We start from the raw sequence: 17,495 nt of genomic DNA on the forward strand, positions 1-17,495 counted from the left end.
AGAAATACAGCTCTCCTGACACCTAGATTTTAGCCCAACAAGACCTGTTTCAAATTTTTAACCTGTACATTTTTACAACTGTAAAGTTATATTTTTCTATAATTTTGAGTCAAGAATTTTATTGTAATATGTTGTAGCAGCAATATAAAATTAATAGAGTTGCTAGATGTTTTTAAATTTTATTTTCATTTTTTTCACACACATCACACACAGTGTATAAAACATTAATGCATAATTTAATAATTGATTATAAAGATACTGTTACTACTAATCAGGTAAAGAAATAGAACATCGTTAGCCTCCCCCCCCCCAAAAAAATCTATCTTTCATTCCTTTTTGGTCATATCTCTCTTCTTTTCTCTAAAACATATAATGATCCCTAGCCTTTTGTTAGATTTTGACCTGCTTTAAAATTTTTATAAATAGAATTACACAGTTTGTAACTTTTCTCTATCTGACTTGACCTCTTTCACTTAATATACATTTTACAATACAATTTCTTTATGCATTTTGGATGTACATTATATTCCACTTTAATATAATTCCATGACAATAAATTAATTCCAATTTGAGCCTAACAATATTTTTAAACATGTATCATAATGTGTTTATTGTGGTGTGATATTTGGTTGGGAGTGAAAGTATATCCAACATAGATAAGACTCTCATATACAATGAAATAACAATGTTTTTTTCCTCTGCTGATTTGAATATTTTTGTTTTATTTTAAATTTTCAAATGTTTACCTTTTTACCCATATGGTTTTATTTGCATTTTACACTGCTTGGGTATCATAGAGTTCTTGAATTGTGGTTCAACATTAGTATTTTTTATTTACTTTTTTTAAATTTATTTTTTATTGGTGTTCAATTTGCCAACATATAGAATAACACCCAGTGCTAACCCCATCAAGTGCCCCCCTCAGTGCCCGTCACCCAGTCACCCCCACCCCTACCCCTCCACCCCCCCTGCCCCCCACCCCCGCCCACCTCCCTTTCCCCACCCCTTGTTCCTTTCCCAGAGTTAGGAGTCTCTCATGTTCTGTCACCCTTTCTGATATTTCCCACTCATTTTCTCTCCTTTCCCTTTTAATCCCTCAATTTCTTATATTCCCCAAATGAATGAGACCATATAATGTTTGTCCTTCTCCGATTGACTTATTTCACTCAACATAATAACCTCCAGTTCCAACCACCTCGAAGCAAATGGTGGGTATTTGTCGTTTCTAATGGCTGAGGAATATTCCATTGTATACACAGACCACAGCTTCTTTATCCATCATCTTTCGATGGACCCTGAGGTTCCTTCCACAGTTTGGCTACTGTGGACATTGCTGCTATAAACATTGGGGTGCAGGAGTCCCGGCGTTTCACTGCATCTGTATCTTTGGGGTAAATCCCCAGCAGTGCAATTGCTGGGTCGTAGGGTAGCTCTATGTTTAATTAATTAACTTTTAAATTTCAGTATAATTAACCCACAGTGTCATTATTTTCAGGTATACAATGTAGTGATTCAACAAGTATTTTTTTAAAGATTTTATTTTTTGTTAAATATTTATTTATTTATTCATGAGAAACAGAGAGAGAGAGGCAGAGACACAGGCAGAGGGAGGAGCACCTCTCCATGCAGGGAGCCCAACGTGGGGTTCCATCTGGGGTCTCCTGGCTGCAGGCAGGTGCTAAACTGCTGAGCCACCTGGGCTGCCCTAAAGATTTCATTTTGAACTAAACTCTACACCTAATGAGGGACTCAGACTCAACCCTGAGATCAAAATCACATGCTCTACAGATTGAGCCAGCCAGGCACCCCTGTTTCAACAATTCTATACATTACTCAGTGCCCATTATGATAAGTGCATCCATCCTCCCCCCACCTCTCCTTTGATGACTACCAGTTTGTTCTCTATGTTTGAGAGTCTTTTTTTTATTGTTTCTTTTGTACTTTGTTCATTTGTTTGATTTAATCTCCACATATGAGTGAAATCATATGGCATTTTTCTTTCTCTGACTTATTTCACTTACCGTTATATCTAGGTGCAAATATGCTTTTTGTAAAAGGCAAGATTTCATTCCTTTTTATGACTGAATAGTATTTATCAAAAACACAAAGAACAAGTGTTGGTGAGAATGTGGAGGAAAAGCAACATTGTTGGTTGCAAACTGGTGCAGCCACTGTGGAAAACAGTACGTAGGCTCTTCAAAAAAAAAAATAAATTAATTAATTAAAAAAATAAATTACCATATGATTCAGTAATTCTACCACTGGAATTCAAAGAATACAAAAAAACACTATTTGAAAAGATACATGCCACACTACTTTCTTATGTTTTTTGCAGCATTTTTCAGAACAACCACAATATGGAAGCAACCCAGTGCCATCAATAGATGAGTCAGGGCAGCCCAGGTGGCTCAGTGGTTTAGCACTGCTTTCAGCCCAGGGTGTGATCCTGGAGCCCCGGGATTGAGTCCCATGTCGGGCTCCCTGCATGGAGCCTGCTTCTCCCTCTGCCTGTGTCTCTGCCTCTCTCTCTGTCCCTCATGAATAAATAAATAAATAAATAAATAAATAAATAAATAAATAAATAAAATCTTTAAAAAATAGATGAATCAATGTCAGTATTTTAAATAAAAATTTTCAGCTAGTATTTGGTTCCAAATATCACACAATATACTTTTTTCTTTTCTTATAGAAATACAATGACACATAAGTCAAGCCTCAGATTTATTCTTCATGTACCTTCTAAACTATTTTTGATTATTTTTGTGTTCTTTGTCTTTCCAAGCTTTAGTTCATATACTTTATATTAAGCTATTCTTTATGTGATATTTCTCTCTATTGGTCTAAGCTGCTATTATACTCTATTGACTTGTTTCATTTCTCAGTTCTAGAATGTTTATTTATCTTCTTTATAGTTCTTTCATGAAAATTTCTATCTTGTCATCTTTGTGAGGGCATAATAATTATAGTTTTTTTTATAGACCACGTCTATAATTAGAACATCTAAATGACCTATCAGTGTTTCTATTTTGTGTATTGTCTCTTGAGTTTTGGTCATTCAGCTCTTTCCCTGGCATCCTTTTTACTGTTTTACTGTATGTCACGTGTTGTATATGACTGTAAAGATGCTAAACGATATTAATAGCCTCCAAAAATGATTTGATTTTCCATCTGACTGCAGAATATGAGATCACCTGGATCCAATGAGGGATTTAAGTAAATCAAGTCCCAACTTTGTATTGTGTTCACTTTTCTCTAATAGTCCCTCAAAACCAAATGAATTTTCCTAGATTGTCACACAGTGAATTTTATAAAACTTACACTCAAGCCTACTAATTTATCACCATATATTCAGGTTTCTTATAAATTAAAGGGTTTTAAAGAATATTTTATTTTACGTCTTTATTTCTTTACAGTGTTAGCATTGTTCCTGATGATGTAGCTTTTTCCTCAGAACACACATGATTAAAAGTATTTCTCTGCCCCCCTCTCTCTCTCTCCTCTTCTCTAATATACCCATATTATTGCATATGTGCATATATATTTTATGAGATTCCCCAACTTCATACTGACCCTTCAAAATAGGCATTTAAGATGTTTTTAGCAATATATAGGCATGACTCTTTATAAGCATACATTATAAATTCATACATGTATGATTGCACAATTTACTTAAAATATGTTTTAATATTTTATATAGTACAAACTTAAAATTCGTGGTTTGCAACTTTCATAAATAGTTCTTTTCGGGCAGCCCGGGTGGCTCAGCAGTTTAGAGCCGCCTTCAGCACAGGGTGTGATCTGGAGACCCAGGATGGAGTCCCACATCGGGATCCCAGGGAGCCTGCCTCTCCCTGTGCCGTATCTCTGGCTCACTCTCTCTGTGTTTCTCATGAATAAATAAATAAAATATTTTTAAAATAGTTCTTTTCAAAAGGTTTTGTAATAATTTCTTCAATAACAGTCCTGGGTTCTATGGTATAATATTTGAAATTATAAAGAAAAAATATTACTCTAGTAAAACTTGGAAAGGTCCCCTACAAGCACATTAAATATAGTTATTAAACACAAGAGATCTTGAAGAGTAGATATTCTAATTTAATCATCTATTTGCTAAGCAAGTACTGAAGAGCTACTATACATTGACACATTTATAGGTGCTAGTAATTCTGTCTAAGATACATAAACCTTGTCTAAAAAACCATGCAATCTCAGTACCAAATTTAGAGTACCTATATTTTGCTAGTTTGTTGATATAATTAGATATTTATTGGTATCACTTTTTTTTTTGAGTAAGAAAAAAGCTTTTAGAATTGTCAGGTCATATTAGATAGGCTTGGTGAAATCCCGATTCATCTTGGTGACAAGAAAGACAATGACACTTCCAGGTGACTTTTTATGCATAAATTGGAAATTAACAAGAATTTACTTAATTTTATCTAATATCTATATCAATTGAAATTCATTTGCACTTGAAAACAAAGCAGTGAGCATAGGCTGTCTTGTGATATTTCAAGATATAAAGAAGCATTATTATAAAGACTATAAATGCCAACTGCTCAAGTATATGTAAATAATCACAGAGATAATTTCTTTTAACCTGCCACCCAAATGCTTAATATTCTTTAGAGGTTAGCTTCCTATGCCATGTGCATTATTATAATTCACAGAGGCAGTATGTAGGAGCTGTGAATAACGGTATTGTATAAAATGCCTTATAATCTATAATGGTTAATAGGCCTCCGGTGGCTACCAACTCAAGATTTAAGAATTGGCTGTCTCATCAAGAATAATTCACAACTGGTCAATGTTCTGCTGATGTAATACTATGACCTTGATCTTTGTACCAGATCACGATTGCAAAATAATTAATTCTGTTCAGTTCGTCCACATTAGTGGTGATGGATGACATCATTTATCAAGGCATTGGGAAGTTATTTAGGAAAATTTCTTATCATATCCTTAACCTCTCTGCTACCTAAAGTAAGGGCAGATTTGTAAGGTCAGTTTTTGCTATGTCTAGAAGAAGATTTATAATCATTGTTCTGTGCTGCCTGCATAATATATAAGCCTTGGGAGTATTCTAGCTATGTGCTTTCATTTCTACTATAACTATAATATTAGAAAACATTGAACTAATGTGCACTTGGTCTTCCTGGAGATGCCAGGTCAGGGTCACCCCTGACCTTATAATTTAGCCACAATGGGCTTTGATTCATAGTAGAACTTATAATTTTTAATATTTGAAAGTAGTTTTCCTAAAATGATTAACCTATTGCAATTCAACATGCAGTCCTCTGTAAAGCAAAAATCCTGAATTAATTTCCACTCCTTTGGACTAGCTCTATCTCAAAATTTGGTGCAATATTTTGTCCCCTTGAATACTGACATGTATTTTCAAAGAGAGTGCATGCCTGTATTATATTTTTGTATAATATAAAGTCCAGGAATATGAGACTAAAGAAAACAGATCACTCTAAGGAAATTAGTAATTGTGGGCATCCAATAATCAGACTAACTAGACAATGTTCAAGGGCCCAGAAATGACTATGTGTTGACATTGATCTGTTTTTTTTGTGTGTGATTGTGTGTGACTGTGCAAACTAACTAGATATTCTCTTCCTTTGTTGACTTCTTAATATTAAGGGATAGTTTTGATTTTTTTAGAGACTAGATACCTTATGTACATCATACAATGCATTTTACAAAGAACACAAACTCTACCTGCCATATCACTTCACATTATTCATTTAATCTTTTTTTTTTTCTCTTTATGAGGACTTTAGAAACAGAGTTGTGATATTGCCTCAGCCAGCTCAAGGAGCATAAATACCATTCTGATTTACTTATTCTACTTTATCCCAATTTCTCACTCTGATCCTTCTCTTCCACCACAGGCAATGATTCGATATGTTGAATACTACTTTCAATTTTTATAATGTTCTTTGGTTACATGTCTCTTTCTGCTTTCTTTTAAAATTGATAGCATACTTTTAAGTTGCATTTGCTTTTCTATGTGTATGTTTGATGTATTGCTTCTAATTGTATATGGTTCTCCAGCATGTTTAATATACATTATCTATTGAATTCTTTAAGCAATAGACACCTCATTTTTCTATACTTTCTTATTGACAGAAACGATACTGAAAGGAACATCCCCACATATGCTCCAACATGTATGTGAATTCTTTGAGATAGAAACTCAGGACAAACTGTTAAATCATATTGATTTTTGTTACCAAATTTTGCCGACTATCCATAATGACAGTCTGCCATACAGAATATTTGTCCCATGAACCCTCACAAGAGCAGTGTGTGAGGGTTCCTCTACATCCATATCCTAAGTAAATATTTGAATTACACAGCTTTCTAATTTGCTCTTTCTGATTACTTTAAAGTAATATTTGGCTCTGTTTCATTTTTTAAATTTCTTTTATAACGAGCATTTGCTAGCATTTGAGTTGCTTTCTAGTTATTATCTCATCACATCCTTCACTTAATTTTCGATTGGAATATCTGATTTTTGGTTGCGTATTTTTGCTCATTTATGTGTTCCTATTATATTCTACTATATTTATTACCTTTGCCTAAAGATATTCCTCACTCAAAAGAAATCTTTAGTTTTATTTTCATCAAAATTTTTGTTTCATCCATTTGTAATTAGTCAAATAAACAGGGTCATGCTGTGATTAAATTAACATCTTTATCCTTGAACCCCTATATATTTGTTGATACTGCACTTTTTGTTGATGGTGTCTTGTTTTATTCAGTAGAATATATATACTTTTACTGGAATATATGTTGTGTTTTCTTCAGTATAATATATTACTGTGTTAATCATATTTGTATGGCTGGTATCTAGAGGGGTACATGGCATATAGTGGATTTTCAACAAACATTTATTAAAATAATGTGTTTGGAGCCATGGTACTGGAAAAAGGACAGACGCCTAAGGGAAAGGGAATGCAAAGTAAGACTTCTGTAGATAGAATCTATAAAATCTTGGTTTTGGTACAGCCTCCAATCAAGATTAGAGTTAACTTGTGGCCATTTGCTTTCCCGGTGGTTCTCCCAAACTTAATTGTATCCTCCCTTTATCTCCTATTGCACTTTCTTATGCAGGGAACAATTTTTATTATGAGCAATAAAATATTGTCTAAGATGATCAAGTAATTTTGTCTACCTGTATGTTTCTTTGTAGTATGCAATTAGAATTAACTTTAAAGGGACAACTTTTTGTTTTCTTTCTTAAGTATATTTGAGAATGTCCTCCAATTCTGTTCCCCAGAAACATATTGGATATTCAGATTTCAGAGAAAAAAACTCTTGGGTTAAAATGTCAAATCTATGATAAACTAGAAATATAACCTTAGGTACTCTCACCTTTGTTGTTGTTGTTTTTCCTTTCTAAATTGAGGAGATCCATGCAAAGCCCTTAGGTGGATCTCAGGCATATAATCGGAACTCAGTCTGAGTTATCATTTTTTATGGTAAAATTGGTGAAATTAAAGGACACCTTGCAATATGAATTTGTAATGGACCTAATTCCATCTTTACTTCTTTAAAAGGGCTTCTAGTAGATGTGAATTATATAAGTGTCTCTGGCACAAAAGTTCATTAAACACTGAAAACTGAACAGTTATACAACTGTTAATACTCTAAAAAGTCAATTTGGCTCATATAATACTACTGGGTAACATAAATCTTTACTGTTTGCCTCAAATACTGGGTATATTTCTTCAAAAGTTCCAGTATAAAATGTACTTAAAATACTCTTGTTTTTGAATGCATGGAAGCTGAGGCTGCAGAGAATAAATGATTTTATGAGAAGGTAGGATTATAAGAATTCTAAAAAGAGATAGTTGTGGTAACTAATTGTTTTTTACGCTAATATTTTTGTCTTTCTCTAGTAGCAGAGCATACTGATTGTTAATCTTTAACCACAGTAATCCATATACTTTTTTTTTAAAGATTTATTTATTTATTTTAGTGGGAGAGAGAGAGTGTGTGCATGTGCAGGGAGGGGAAAGGGACAGACAGAGAGAATCTCAAGAAGACTCCCCACTGAGCTTGAAGGCCAAGGCAGGGCTCCATCTCACAACAATTGAGATCATGACCTGAGTTGAAACCAAGAATTCCACACTTAACCAACTGAGCCACCTGGGTGCCTCATTAATGCATGTATATTTTAGGGACCACATTTTTTTCTTCAGACATTTCTATCCATCTCCTTTTTATTTTTATTCAAAATAAGATGAGAAACAGTGAGTGACTGCCATATTTGATTCTGCCTGCAATTATGGATTATATTTTAAGATTATTTTAAAATAATCATTTCTAATAATAAAATGTTATACCCAAAATCTACAATTCTGCAATTGTCTTTTGTATCTTCTTCATTAACATCTTTTGCATCCCAAATGAATCTTTTCCATTAGCATGGAAATATTTCATATTTCTCATCTAGTGACCTCTCTTTCCCTCCTGCTTTTCACCTAGCTCCCCACTCTTCTATAACAAAAGGTCTTCAAAGAGTTTCTACACTCTAATTTCAGTGTCATTAAGTTCCTTCATTCTTCTCAAATTCTTTATAACCATCTTCATAAGTCCATCAAAACTGGGCTTGTCAAGGTTACCAGTAATATTCAGGTTGATAAATCCAATCAATTACCAGTTCCCAGTACTTACCTGCACTTATCAGCAACACTGCTCATAGATCTCTTCTTCCTCTATAAAAAAAACCTTTCTTTACATGGTCTTAGATGCCATTTCTTTTGGTTCTCTCTCTACTTCCCTAGAAATTCTTTCTTAGTTCTACTACTCCTTATCAAGCCTTTCTCTTTTTACATACAACTCCTCTATAATTTCATTCATACCTGTAAATTTAAATATCATGTATAACTTGACATTTCCAGAATTTGTATTTCCTGCATAGTACTAAGTAAAATAATATAACAATTGCCTACTTGATTTCTTAATCTGAGTATCTAGAATAACTCAAAATTAACACATCTAAAACAAAACTTGTGCCTTTCTCTTGTAAAGCTGCTTCTTTCCTAGTATTCTCAGTCTTCATAAATAGCAATTCTACTCTTCCTATTGTTCAGGGCAAAATCTTTGGAGTTCTTTCTTGACACACTGGGATCTTGAAGAGCCTATTAGGGCATTAGGAAATTTAACTACAGCAAAATTAATAATTAGGATACAGTTTAATTCTATCCTTGTTGTTCTGTTTCAATATATAAATGTTTCCTCAATTAATAAAGTCCAATATGTATAGTAAGTGAAGTATGGAATCCTAAAATGTATGGTCTTGAATTAACTAAACATCAAACCCAGAGAGACATCTTTGCAATATAAATCTAGAGATCCTCAGTCCATAGATCTAGACAATAACATATAACCAAGAAAATGAGGGTTAATGACACAACAGAGAATCATTGACAGGAACATGCAACCCATAAGAACACTCAAAAGGAAGATTCAAGAGAGAATGATACTGGGTGTTATACTATATGTTGGCAAATCGAATTCCAATAAATAAATATACAAAAAAGAAAAGAGAGAGAGAATTATAGATCATGTTACATATACAAGATCATCTTAAAGCATTCTAATAAAACAAATGTCATTATCCCTAGTTAGGAATAGGGCCTATATTCAAATTCCTTCATTCAATCATTCATGTTGCCTTCATGGAAACAAGTTACATCATTAAAACAAACAAAAACCTAAAAAGCTTAAAGTTACTGAATACTACCTTAGGTTCATAACTATATTAGTTGAACATAGTATTTTTAACTTTTAAATTCAGTAAATACATTGTTTTTTTTTCCTAGAAAAGTAGATATTATGATAACATTTAACATATTTTATAATTCTCCCATTTCACAAATTATAGTACTAAAAGAATACCCCTCCAAAAAATGAAAGAACTTTTCATATCATAGTTTTGTGTAATAAAGTGTTAGAATAGCTATCCCAATGGCATGATGCTAATTTCAAAGTATTTTCTACTTATTTATTCACTGTATTGATAATACGGGCTTCAATTAGAAAAACTCAAAGGGTTATAAAATATTCAAGTGCCTACAAATCCCTTTGGATGTTGGCAAGATAGCTTTTCTCATAGTGGGAATAACAGAAAACTACTTAGAGACATATGCTCAATGTGTTATTTGCATATAAAATGCCTGGTAGTTCATTTGTTTACATTTCATTTGTAAATAGGTTTTAGCTGAAAGACTTTAATATGACAAATATAAAAATGAATAATGAAAGGCACCTCCTTACTTGAAAATTTTCCTCCCTTTTTCTTAAACTTTCCTCATTGTTGAATGTATATAATTATATCCTTTCTTCTTATCTCCCTTTCTGTTTTATCATAGAACTACTGAGCAGAAATCCTGTCAATGTTTGATTTATTATATACCTGAAATGTTGTTGATGCTCAATGAGCCATTGAATAATCTGTTTTCTGAAAAGAAGTTACACACATTTAGATGTGTTAAATTTTTATTCCTCCAGAGAGGAAAAGTTAAGTGTAATCCTGGGACTGGGTCCAAGCAGCAAAATGCTGTTATTGATAATGTAGTTACAAGATAAGTACAGCATTTGAGAATTAGAATTTAAAACCTTTTCTAAGTATTTACCACTGTCATGACATCAAAGTATGTGGTCAACTTGTCTTTACAACAGGGCACAGATGATTCAAAGTATTTCTTAACTCTTATTTTGAATCAAATATGGCAATTAGTTACAATACTTTGTCAATTGTCACTTAAAGTGAGTAGAATCTGAGAAAATGTACCATTATTGGGTTTACTATTACTAAAAATATATACAATTAATGAGACATTAATAAAAGACAGAAACAGATGTTTTCTTGGGAGTGTTAGGTGAATCTATGACAATAAAAGTAGCTTGAGTTGTTTTCTAGTGATGTCCATAGCATGACAAGTTCAAGAACTAGCTAATGATATGAAAACCAACTTGTAGGAAAATAAAACTCTTATAGTATTCTTTTTTGCAATCCCTTTAGGAAAGATGTAATTTGAATGGTGATGAAGAGAAATAATTACATTTTTAGCTTCATTGACAAAAGTACAATAGATTGTATAACATTATGAATGGCTATCTTGTCAATATATGAGATTTGGAATTTAAAATTTGTGTAAAGTAAGTTCTGATGACACAACCTCAATGATGGGAATGTGTTCTGGAATGATTACCCAGATCAAGGAAATTGTACCAATATATGAATTAAATGTCCTGCTTCCTTCACGGAAAAGTTTTGCCAAGGAAAAAGGAGTCAGCTGAACCAAACTATGTGTTTAGTAACATAGTAAAAATGGTAATTATGTAAAAGTCAAAACTTTAAACTTAAGGGCTTCTGTATTGTGTAATAATAAGAAAACTAGTAAGACAGAAGTGTTCTTGAATCCAAGGTACAATGATTATGGAGGTGAAACATTCTAGGAGAATATTTGAACCACAGAATAAGATTTTAGCATTAAAAAATAGATAAATAAACCAACTTCAATCTCAACTTCTTTCTAAACACGAGAGGTGGACAGCTGAGCTTACAGATTTGTCTTATATTTTTAATGATTATAATATTTCATTAAAAAATGTGACTTGTTTTTCAATGACAGATAAATTTGAAGGGTGCCAAAGAATAGAGCTTGTTAAGAAAAAAGTCACGACAACTATGTTAGATAGGTTAGCTACCTCCCAAAACAAGCTCTTTTGTCACTCTAAATCTTTAAATATTGATTGTTCAAAGTGTAAGTATAGGTGTTTAATATGAAAATTATAATTTCAAAAAAAAAGAAAATTATAATTTCACTTATAATAACCAATGTGTTTAGATACAGTGCAGAATGACAGTTACCAGTGTAATGGTGATTCTCCATATTAAAATTATACAAATACAGTTATAAACAACATGTATAATTTATTAGAATTCCTTTTCTCTATTTTAGATTTGTGTAGTTATATTTTGAAAGCTAATTTCATTACTGATTATTCTAATTATAACCTTAGGTTTATATACTTTCAAAAATTTTACTTTTTAGAACAGCTTTCAGTTTACAGAAAAAGTTCACAGATGGTACAGAATTCTCATATATCTTGCATCCAGTTTCTCCTATTATTAAATGTCATACATTAGTACAACACATTCTTTACAATCAATGAACCAAAAGAGACATATGGTTATTAACTAAAATCTATACTTTTATTCCCTTTTTTACATAACATCCTTTTCATGTTTCAGAATCCCATCCAGGATAACATTACATTTATAGTCGTCATCATGTCTTCTCAGACTCCTTTTGATTGTGGCATTTTCTTAACTATGCTTTTTTTTTTTTTTTTTTTTTTTCATTTGGATGACTTGGACAGTTTTGAGGAGTACTGCTCTGGAATTGTGTAGATTGTTTCCACTGTTGAAACTTGTCTAATGCTTTTCTTATGATTAGTCTGGGAGGGTATGTGTTTTAAGAAGGAAAACCATGGAGATAAAATTATGCTTTGTCACATCGTATCAAGGGTACATACTATCAACAGGGCTTACCACTTTTGATGTAAACCTTGATCACCTCAGTGAGATATTATCAAATTTCTCCACTATAAAGTACTATTTCCCCTCCCCTTCCCATATCGTACTCTTTGGAAAGATGTCACTTTGAACAATCCACATTTAAAAACTCGAGTGTTTTTCTACCTCCTTGAGTAGAGTTACTAAATAAATATGTTGAATTTCTCTGCTTGAGAAACTCGTCTCTTCTTCCCCAGTTATTCAGTCATTTAGCTAAAGTATATCAGTATGGATTCATGGATATCCATTTTCAATTTGGGTCTTCATAAAGTATTATTTTATTTTGTTCAGGTTTTCCTGTTTTGGTCATTGAAAGCTCTTTCACTTGGCCCCTGTATTCCTTTGACACAATTCATGATTGTGGGGTTAATTTTCTTCCATTCTCTCTTTTATTCTGTTTAGGATTCTTTTAGAGCAGTTTTAGATTTACAACAAAATTGAAAAGAATGTACAGAGATTTTCCCCATATACTCACTAAATGAGTAGATTCTGTACAGCCTTCATGTATAGCTTTTTCCCCATTGTCATGTATAGCTTTCCCCCTTGTCAACATCAGTCGTCAGATTAAAGGTTTTATCAAGGATGAGCCTACATTCATACATCATAATTACTTAAAGTTCATAGCCTACATTAAGGGTTCACTTTTGGTGTTAAACATTCTATTCATTTGGACAAACGTATAAAGACAGATATTTATCATTCTATCATACAGAGTGTTCTCACTGTCCTAAAAATCATCTGTGCTCTTTTTATCCCTCTCCTTGCCCTAGGCAACCACTGATCTGATCTTGTTATTGTATCCATAATTTTGCCTTTTCAAGAATGTCATACAGTTGGAATAATATGAATATGCAGTCCTTTCAGATTGTCATCTTTCACTTAGTAATACATATTTAAGTTTCCTCTATGTGTTTTGATGGCTTGATAGTTCATATCTTTTCAGCACTGGATAACTTTCCATTGTCTGGCTGTACCACAGTTTATTTTTCCATTTGCCTACTGAAGCATCCACATACAGATTATTGAGTGGACAGTAGTTTTCAACTTCTTTGGGCAAATGTGGGATTGCTGGATTGTATGGTGTAAGAATGTCCCATTTTGTAAGAACCTGTCAAACCGTCTTCCAATATGGCAAATCCCATCATCAGTGAATGAGAGTTCTGATCCACAGTTCTGACCAAAACTTTGTCAGTGTTTTGGATTTTAGTCATTCTCACAGATGTGTAGTGATACCTGATTATTATTTTAATTTGCATTTCCCTGATGACATATGTTGTGTAGCATCTTTTAATATACTTAGTTCCCATCTGTATATGTTCTTTGGTGAAGTATCGGTTAAGGTCTTTGGCCCTTTTAAAAATCAGGTTGTTTATTATTGAGTTTTATGAGTTATTTGTCTACTTCAGATAACATTGTTTTATCAGGCGGTCTTTTGTAACTATATTCACTCAGTCTGTGTCTTGTCTTTTTTTTAAAGAGTTTTTCGATTTATTTGAGAGAGCATGGGAGAGAGAGAAAACAAGTGGGGTTGAGGGGCAGAGAAAGACGGAGAGAAAGGTTCCCCACTAAACGGGTATATACACTCAACTGGGGACTTGATCTCAGGAGCTTGGGATCATGACCTGAGCTGAAGGCAGATGCTTAACAGACTGAGCCACCCAGGTGTCTTCTGTAGCTTGTCGAATTATCTTGATATTGTCTTTCACAGAGCAAATTTCAATTTTATTCAAATCCAGTTTACCAATTATTTTTTCATAGACTATGCCTTTGGTGTTTGCTTTTCTTTCTGATATATATATTTTTTAATATTCTGGCACAACAAGTTGCTCCAGGATCATCTTCTATAGTTCTTGTCACATAGTACCTGATTCCTAGAATCAGACATTTCTCCAAAGATTCCAGATTTCTTTTTGAATAATGATACTAGAATCTAAGTATAGATGTGCTCAATGCTACTGGGTTTCAGTGCTTCCTGGCAATCTCAGCTGACAGAACAAGAAATATGTTGAGTGTATATACTAACCTCTGTGTAAATACATAACTATAAATGCATCTATGCTAACCATTTGTATCCATATTAAACTAAACAAAGTTTTTATTGATATTTACAAAGCGAATTCATTACAGTTGTTCCAGCCTACTCTCCTGCTTATCTGTAAACTCCCACTCCAACAGAGAGAAAACCAGCTTTCATCACCCATTTATACAACTGTTCAATTTCAGTATGTATGTAAAGCAATATCAAAATTGTTAGCTCATACCTCAGTGGGATGTAAGTTTATCAACCAAAGTACAGTATTTATGTACAATTTCTTTTACCTTCAGTTTTACAGATTCTACTCATTCTACCCATTTTCAGGAGATGAGCACCTTTCCCCTTCACCCCTTTTGGATCATGAATCCATAATTTTAGTATCCAACAAAATATTCTGCTCTATAATGTTCACTGTATGTTCCTATTAAGGCCTCCCCCCCCCCGCCCCCCGCCAAAGACCTGTCAACAACTGATCTTTGTACCATGGCTATAGTTTTGCCATTTAAGAAAGTCATATAGTTGGAATAGTGTAATACCGACTCCAAACTGGCTTCTTTTACAAGAAACATGCATTTGAGATTCATTCATATCTGTGAATGGCTTGATAATTCATACCTTTGATTCACTGATGCTATTGCTATCTAGGAACATGCAAGTTTATTCTTTCGCTATTGGAGGACATCTCAGTTACTTTGAGTTTTGATGATTATAAACAAAGATGTGATAAGCATTGCTATGTAGGCTTTTTTGTGGACATACGTTTTTAAATCACTTGGGTAAATATCCAGGAGCATGACTGCTACTCATATGATGAAACCAATTTTAACTTTATAAGAGAAATGACCGAACTATTCCAAAATGGTATATATTAAATTTCTACCAGCAAAAAATGAGAGTTTCTGTTGCTCCATGCCCTTGCCAAAAATTGATATTGTCAGTCATTTGGATTTTAATAATTCTATAGTTGTGTAGTGATAACTCATTATTATAATTTGCAATTCCATAAGTAATATGAAATATTTCTTCATATGATTGTGTGCCATCTGTATATCTCTTTTCATCAGTGTCTGTTTATGCCATTTTCTTTTTTAAAATTTGATTTCTTGATGTTGAGTTTTTAGAGATTTTTGTATATTATGAGAAGAAGTCTTCATTACATATGAATTTTGAAAAAATTCCTTCCAGTCTGTGACTTCTGTTAGATGGTTTTGACTGTGTGTTTCACGGAGTAGAAATTTTTAGTTTTAATACAGTATCATGAATTGTGTTTTTGGTGTTAAAACTCATCACCAAACTCAAGGATCACCTAGATTAACACCTACACTTTCTTTAAAAAATGTTATTGTTTTGCTTTTAAATTTAGGTTTATAAACCACTTTGGGTAAATTTTAGTATAACAGATGCAAAGTCTGTGCCTAGGTTATTATTATGATTATTATTAGGCAATTTTCCTAGTGTTATTTGTGGAAAAGACTATCCTTTACTGATTGAATTACTTTTTCCCTTTTAACAAATGCAGTTGATTAAATTTTTTGGAGTCTGTTTCTGGGTTTTCCATTCTGTTTCATTGATTTAGGTGCTTTCTTCATTAATTGATAATTATAGAACTTTTTTTTCCCTGCAAGCTGCTAATATTACAGGTGAATTGCAGTGAATGATTTTCTAATGTTGAAACAGCCTTGTATACCTAGAACAAGTTCCACTTAATCTACCATATTTTTACTCTATATCTCTGTGTGTGTGTGTATATATCTATCTATCTATATCTATATCTTTTTTTTTTTTGAATTTTTTTTTAATTTTTATTTACTTATGATAGTCACAGAGAGAGAGAGAGAGAGAGAGGCAGAGACACAGGCAGAGGGAGAAGCAGGCTCCATGCACCAGGAGCCCGATGTGGGATTCGATCCCGGGTCTCCAGGATCGCGCCCTGGGCCAAAGGCAGGCGCCAAACCGCTGCGCCACCCAGGGATCCCCTCTATATCTATATCTATATCTATATCTATATCTATATCTATATAGTTGGATTTAAGATGCTAATATTCTGTTGAGGAATTTTATATGTGTATTCATAAGAGATATTGGACTATAATTTTCTTATTTTACTATATATTTATCTAATTTTGGCATTAGGATAATGTTGGGCTGAAAGAATGGATAAGAAGTATTTTTTTCTTTTATTTTCTAGAAGAGATTGTAGGAAATATGCATCATTTCTTCTTAAATGTTTATTAGCATTCAATGGTAAAACATTACTCAAACACACACACACACACACACACACACACACACACATACACACTCCTATATATTTGGAGAGAGAAAGAATAAAACTACAGACCCAAGGAGCTTGGGGAACAAAGAATAATTACCAAAATGTCTACATCTAAGTACATCTTATTCAAGCAGACAACAAAACACAGAGGGTAATTTTGAAAGAAGCAAAAATTTTTAAAAAGTTTAACTATAGAGGGATATGAGTAAGAATTGCAGTGAATTGAATAGAAACAAAGCAAGCAAAAAGAAAGTTGGTCAGAATATTTGATGTGTTAAAATAAAGAAAAAATAACGTCTAGAATTCTGTATCTGGAAAAATTGCCCTTTAAGAGTGAAGGGGTATAAAAACTTTCTCAGATAAAATCTTAAAGAACTCACAACCAGCAGATATTCCCTTCAAGAAAAAATAAAATAAGTTCTTCATGGAGAAGGAAAATTATGAGTGAGAAAGTCAGACTTAAACAAGAAAAAATACTTTAAACGATAAAATAAAGTAAAAATGAATTGGCATTATTAATAAAATAAACAATGCAGACTATAGTTATGATTGAGATCATGAAATAAAATAAATAACTTTTATGCTGA

The sequence above is a fragment of the Vulpes lagopus genome, chromosome 3 (genome assembly GCF_018345385.1).
Source record: "Vulpes lagopus strain Blue_001 chromosome 3, ASM1834538v1, whole genome shotgun sequence".
NCBI lineage: Eukaryota > Metazoa > Chordata > Mammalia > Carnivora > Canidae > Vulpes > Vulpes lagopus.